Source organism: Arachis hypogaea, chromosome 5, assembly GCF_003086295.3.
Source record: "Arachis hypogaea cultivar Tifrunner chromosome 5, arahy.Tifrunner.gnm2.J5K5, whole genome shotgun sequence".
NCBI classification, from domain to species: domain Eukaryota; kingdom Viridiplantae; phylum Streptophyta; class Magnoliopsida; order Fabales; family Fabaceae; genus Arachis; species Arachis hypogaea.
This window is the reverse complement of record NC_092040.1, coordinates 21,424,743-21,430,963: the sequence shown is the minus strand read 5'-3', so window position 1 is coordinate 21,430,963 and position 6,221 is coordinate 21,424,743. Positions and strand designations below refer to the sequence as shown.

General features: G+C 39.5%; 1 non-coding gene across 1 annotated transcript; it reads left to right on the top strand.

The window, feature by feature from the left end:
• Window positions 1–5,222: 5,222 nt before the first annotated feature.
• Window positions 5,223–5,330, top strand: LOC112804377 (small nucleolar RNA R71). Its single transcript, XR_003202984.1, has one exon. It is a non-coding gene; the product is annotated as a small nucleolar RNA R71 (small nucleolar RNA).
• The last annotated feature ends 891 nt before the right edge of the window (window positions 5,331–6,221 follow it).

Genomic DNA, 6,221 nt, shown 5'->3' with positions numbered 1-6,221 from the left:
CCAAAGCAGTTGAGAGTGCGCCATTTGGAGTTCTGTAGCTCTAGAAAATTCATCTCGAGTGCAGGGAGATCAGAATCCAACAACATCAGCAGTCCTTTGTCAGCCTCTTATCAGACTTTTGCTCAGGTCCCTCAATTTCAGCCAGAAAATACCTGAAATCATAGAAAAACTCACAAACTCATAGTAAAGTCCAGAAATGTGAATTTATCATAAAAACTAATGAAAACATCCCTAAAAGTAGCTAGATCCTCCTAAAAACTACCTAAAAACAATGCCAAAAAGCGTATAAATTATTCGCTCATCACAACACCAAACTTAAATTGTTGCTTGTCCCCAAGCAACTGAAAAAAAAGGATAAAAAGAAGAGAATATACTATAAATCTTAAACTATCAATAAATATTAGTTCTAATTAGATGAGCGGGACTTGTAGCTTCTTGCTTCTGAACAGTTTTGGTATCTCACTTTTTCCTTTGAAGTTCAGAATGATTGGCATCTATAGGAACTCAGAGTTCAGATAGTGTTATTAATTCTCCTAGTTAAGTGTGTTGATTCTTGAACACAGCTACTTTTATGAGTCTTGTCCGTGGCCCTAAGCACTTTGTTTTCCAGTATTACCACCGGATACATAAATGCCACAGACACATGACTGGGTGAACCTTTTCAGATTGTGACTCAGCTTTGCTAAAGTCCCCAGTTAGAGGTGTTCAGAGCTCTTAAGCACACTCTTTTTGCTTTGGATCACTTGGACTTGCATGCCACAAGCACATGGTTAGGGACAGCTTGATTTAGCCGCCTAGGCCTGGATTTTACTTCCTTGGGCCCTCCTATCCATTGATACTCAAAACCTTGGATCCTTTTTTTTCCATTGCCTTTTTGGTTTTAAGGGCTATTGGCTTTTTCTGCTTTATTTTTCTTTTTCTTTCATATTTTTTTTGCCACTTTTTTTTTGCAAGCTTTGTTTTTCACTGCTTTTTCTTGCTTCAAGAATCAATTTTATGATTTTTTAGATCATCAATAACATTTCTCTTTTTCATCATTCTTTCAAGAGCCAACAATTTTAACATTCATAAACAACAAGATTAAAAAATATGCACTGTTCAAGCATTCATTTAGAAAACAAAAAGTATTGTCACCTCATCAATATAATTAAACTAATTTCAAGGATAAATTTGAAACTCATGTACTTTTGGTTCTTTTGTATTAGAAACATTTTTTCATTTAAGAGAGGTGAAGGATTCATGGAATTATTCATAGCCTTAAGACATAGTTACTAAACACTAATGATCATGTAATAAAGACACAAACATAGACAAACATGAAGCTTAAAACCGAAAAACAGATAAATAAGAACAAAGAAGTTAAGGAATGAGTCCACCTTAGTGATGATGGCGTCTTCCTCTTAAAGGACCAATGATGTCCTTGAGCTCTTCTATGTCTCTTCCTTGCCTTTGTTGCTCCTCCCTCATAGCTCTTTGATCTTCTCTAATCTCATGGAGAATGATGGAGTGCTCTTGGTGCTCCACCCTTAATTGGTCCATGTTATAACTCAAGTCTTCTAGAGAAGTGTTGAGTTGTTCCTAATAGTTGGTTGGAGAAAAATGCATCCTTTGAGGTATCTCAGGGATTTCTTGATGATGAGCTTCCTCATGCGTCTCTTGAGATCCATGAGTAGGCTCTCTTGTTTGCTCGATCCTCTTCTTAGTGATGGGCTTGTCCTCTTCAATGAGGATGTCTCCTTCTATGATAACTCCAGCTGAGTAGCATAGATGGCAAATGAGATGAGGAAAAGCTAGCTTTGCCAAGGTAGAGGGCTTTTCGGCTACTTTGTAGAATTCAAGAGAGATGACTTCTTGAACTTCTACTTCCTCTACAATCATGATGCTATGGATCATGATGGCCCGATCCACAGTAACTTCGGATCGGTTGCTAGTGGGGATGATGGAGCATTGGATGAACTCCAACCATCCTCTTGCCAAAGGCTTAAGGTCCAGTCTTCTCAATTGAACCGACTTGCCTTTAGAGTCTCTTTTCCATTGAGCTCCTTTAACACATATGCCCATAAGGACTTGGTCCAACCTTTGATCAAAGTTGACCCCTCTAGTGTAGGAGCGTGCATCTTCTTGCATCATAGGCAAGTTGAATGCCAACCTTACATTTTCTGGACTGAAATTTAAGTATTTTTCCCAAACCATTGTAAGATAATTCTTTGGATTCGGGTTCATACTTTGATCATGGTTCCTAGTGATCCATGCATTGGCATAGAACTCTTGAACCATTAAGATTCTGACTTGTTGAATGGGGTTGGTCAGAACTTCCTAACCTCTTCTTTGGATCTCATGTCAGATTTTCGGGTACTCATTTTTCTTGAGCATGAAAGGGAGCTCAGGGATCACCTTCTTCTTGGCTACAACTTCATAGAAGTTGTCTTGATGGGCTTTTGAGATGAATCTCTCTATCTCCCATGACTAGGAGGTGGAAGCTTTTGTCTTCCCTTTCCTCTTTCTAGAGGTTTCTCCGGCCTTAGGTGCCATCACTGGTTATGGAAAAATAAAAAAAGCTATGCTTTTACCACACTAAACTTAGAATACTGCTCACCCTCGGGGAAGAGAAGAAAGAATAGAAGAAGAAGAAGAAGAAGAAATGGAGGAGAGAGAGAAAGAGGTGTATTCGGCCAAGAGGGAGAAGAGAGGGTTGTGTGGTGTGAAAATTAAGAAGGATGGAGGTGTTTATATAGTGGAGGGAGAGGGGGGTAGGTTCGGTTATTTAGGGTGGGTTTGGGTGGGAAAGAGAATTTGAATTTGAAGGTAGGTGGGGTTTATGGGGAAGAGTAGATAGATGTAAGTGGTGAAAAGGTGATGGGGAAGAGAAATTGAGGTGATTGGTGAAGGGTGTTTGGGGAAGAGTGTTATTGAATTGTGTGAAGGAAGAGAGAGGGTGAGTTGAGGTAGGTGGGGATCCTGTGGGGTCCATAGATCCTGAGGTGATCCTGTGGGGTCCACAGATCCTGAGGTGTCAAGGATTTATCATCCCTGCACCAATTAGGCATGTAAAACACCCTCTGCATGCAATCTTGGCGTTTAATGCTAGATTGATGCTCGTTTCTAGCGTTAAATGCCAGTTCTATGCTTGTTTTGGGTGTTCAACGCCAGTCTGCAGCATGTTTCTGGCGTTGAACGCCAGTTCCATGTTTGTTTCTGGCGTTTAACGCTAGCTTTCCTCAGGGTGTAATCCTGGCATTTGAACACCAGCTGTTGCTTGTTTCTGGCGTTCAACGCCAGATTCATGCTCTGTTCTAGCGTTGAACACCAGACAGATGCTCCTTACTGGCGTGCTCTTCCTCCAGGGTGTGCTATTTCTTCTAGTATTTTTGATTCTGTTTTTAATTTTAGTAATTGTTTTATAACTTCACATGATCATGAACCTAATAAAACATAAAAGAACAATAAAAATATAAATAACTAAAAATTGGGTTGCCTCCCAATAAGCGCTTCTTTAATGTCAATAGCTTGACAGTGAGCTCTCATGGAGCTTTACACATGTTCAGAGCATTGTTGAGACCTCCCAATACCAAACTTAGAATTTGAATGTGGGGGTTCAACACCAAACTTAAAGTTTGGTTGTGGCCTCCCAACACCAAACTTAGAGTTTGATTGTGGGGGCTTTGTTTGACTCTGTATTGAGAGAAGCTTATCGTGCCTCTTTTTCATGTTTACAGAGGGATACCTTTGGGCTTTAAACACAAGGTAGTTCCCGTTCAATCGAAGGACTAATTCTCCTCTGTTAACATCAATCACAGCTCCTGCTGTGGCTAGGAAGGGTCTTCCAAGGATGATACATTCATCCTTATCCTTCCTAGTGTCTAAGATTATGAAATCAGCAGGGATGTAAAGGCTTTTAACCTTTACTAATACGTCCTCTATCAATCCATAAGCTTGTCTTATTGACTTGTCTTCCATATCTAATGAGAAAGTGGCAGCTTGTACCTCAAAGATTCCCAGTTTTTCCATTACAGAGAGTGGCATAAGATTTATACCTGACCCCAGGTCACACAGAGCCTTCTCAAAGGTCATGGTTCCCATGGTACATGGTATTAAGAATTTACCAAGATCTTGTTTCTTTTGGGGTAAAGTTTGCTGAACCCATGTGTCTAGTTCACTAATGAGCAAGGGAGGTGCATCTTCCCAAGTCTCATTACCAAATAACTTGGCATTCAGCTTCATGATAGCTCCTAGATATTGAGCAACTTGCTCTCTAGTTACATCTTCATCCTTTTTAGAGGAAGAATAGTTTTCAGAGCTCATGAATGGCAGAAGGAGGTTTAATGGAATCTCTATGATCTCTACATGAGCCTCAGATTCCTTTAAGTCCTCAATAGGGAACGTCTTCTTGTCTGGGAGACGTCCCATGAGGTCTTCCTCATTGGGATTCACGTCCTCTCCTTTCTCTCTAGGTTCGGCCATGTTGATTATATCAATGGCCTTGCACTCTCTTTTTGAATTCTCTTATGTATTGCTTGGGAGAGTACTAGGAGGAATTTCAGTGATTTTCTTACTCAGCTGGCCCACTTGTGCCTCCAAATTTCTAATGGAGGACCTTGTTTCACTCATGAAACTTAAAGTGGCCTTAGACAGATCAGAGACTATGTTTGCTAAGCTAGTGGGACTCTGTTCAGAATTCTCTGTCTGTTGCTGAGAAGATTGTGGAAAAGGCTTGCTATTGCTAAGCCTGTTTCTTCCACCATTATTAAAGCCTCGTTGGGGCTTTTGTTGATCCTTCCATGAGAATTTTGGATGATTTCTCCATGAAGAATTGTAGGTGTTCCCATAGGGTTCACCCATGTAATTCACCTCTGCCATTACAGGGTTCTCAGGATCATAAGCTTCTTCTTCAGAAGATGCCTCTTTAGTACTATTGGATGCATTTTGCCATCCATTCAGACTTTGAGAAATCATGTTGACTTGCTGAGTCAACACTTTGTTCTGAGCCAATATGGCATTTAGGGCATCAATTTCAAGAACTCCCTTCCTCTGAGGCGTCCCATTACTCACAGAATTCCTCTAAAAATGTACATGAATTGGTTATTTGCAACCATGTCAATGAGTTCTTGAGCTTCTGCAGGCATTTTCTTTAGGTGAATGGATTCACCTACAGAATGGTCCAGTGACATTTTAGAGAACTCAGATAGACCATAATAGAATATATCCAAAATGGTGCACTCTAAAAGCATGTCAGAAGGACACCTTTTGGTCATCTGCTAGTATCTTTCCCAAGCTTCATAGAGGGATTCACCATCTTTTTGTTTGAAGGTCTGAACATCTACTCTAAGCTTGCTCAGCTTTTGAGGAGGAAAAAACTTAGCCAAGAAGGACGTGACCAGCTTATCCCAAGAGTCCAGGCTATCTTTAGGTTGTGAGTCCAACCATGTTCTAGCTCTGTCTCTTACAGCAAAAGGGAAAAGCATGAGCCTGTAGACTTCAGGATCTACTCCATTAGTCTTAACAGTCTCACAGATCTGCAAGAACTCAATTAAAAACTGATAGGGATCTTCTGATGGAAGTCCTTGAAACTTGCAGTTCTGTTGCATTAGAGCAACTAGTTGAGGTTTCAGCTCAAAATTGTTTGCTCCAATAGCAGGGATTGAGATGCTTCTTTCATCAAATTTGGAAGTAGGTGTAGTATAGTCACCAAGCATCCTCTTTGCATTATTATTTTCGGCTGCCATCTCCTCTTCTTTTTCAAAAATTTCTGTAAGGTTGTCTCTGGATTGTTGTAATTTAGCTTCTCTTAGTTTCCTCTTCAGAGTCCTTTCAGGTTCAGGATCTGCTTCAACAAGAATATTCTTGTCCTTGCTCATGCTCATATGAAAAAAGAAGGGAACAGAAAATAATAATAGGAATCCTCTTTACCACAGTAGAGAGATTCCTTTATGTTAGTAGAAGAAGAAAAGAATAGAAGAAGGAAAGGAGGAAAATTCGAACTCAGAGAGGAAGAGGGGGTTTGAATTTTAGGACGAAGAAAAGTGTTAGTAATTAAATAAATAAATAGAAAGAGATGAAAGAGAGAGAATTTCAAAAAATTAATTTTGAAAAAAGGGTTAGTGATTTTCAAAAATTAAGAGAATAATTAAAATTAAAATTAAAATTTGAAACAATTAGTTAATTAAAAGAATTTTGAAAAAGAGGAGGGAATTTTCGAAAATTAAAGAGAGAAAAGTAGTTAG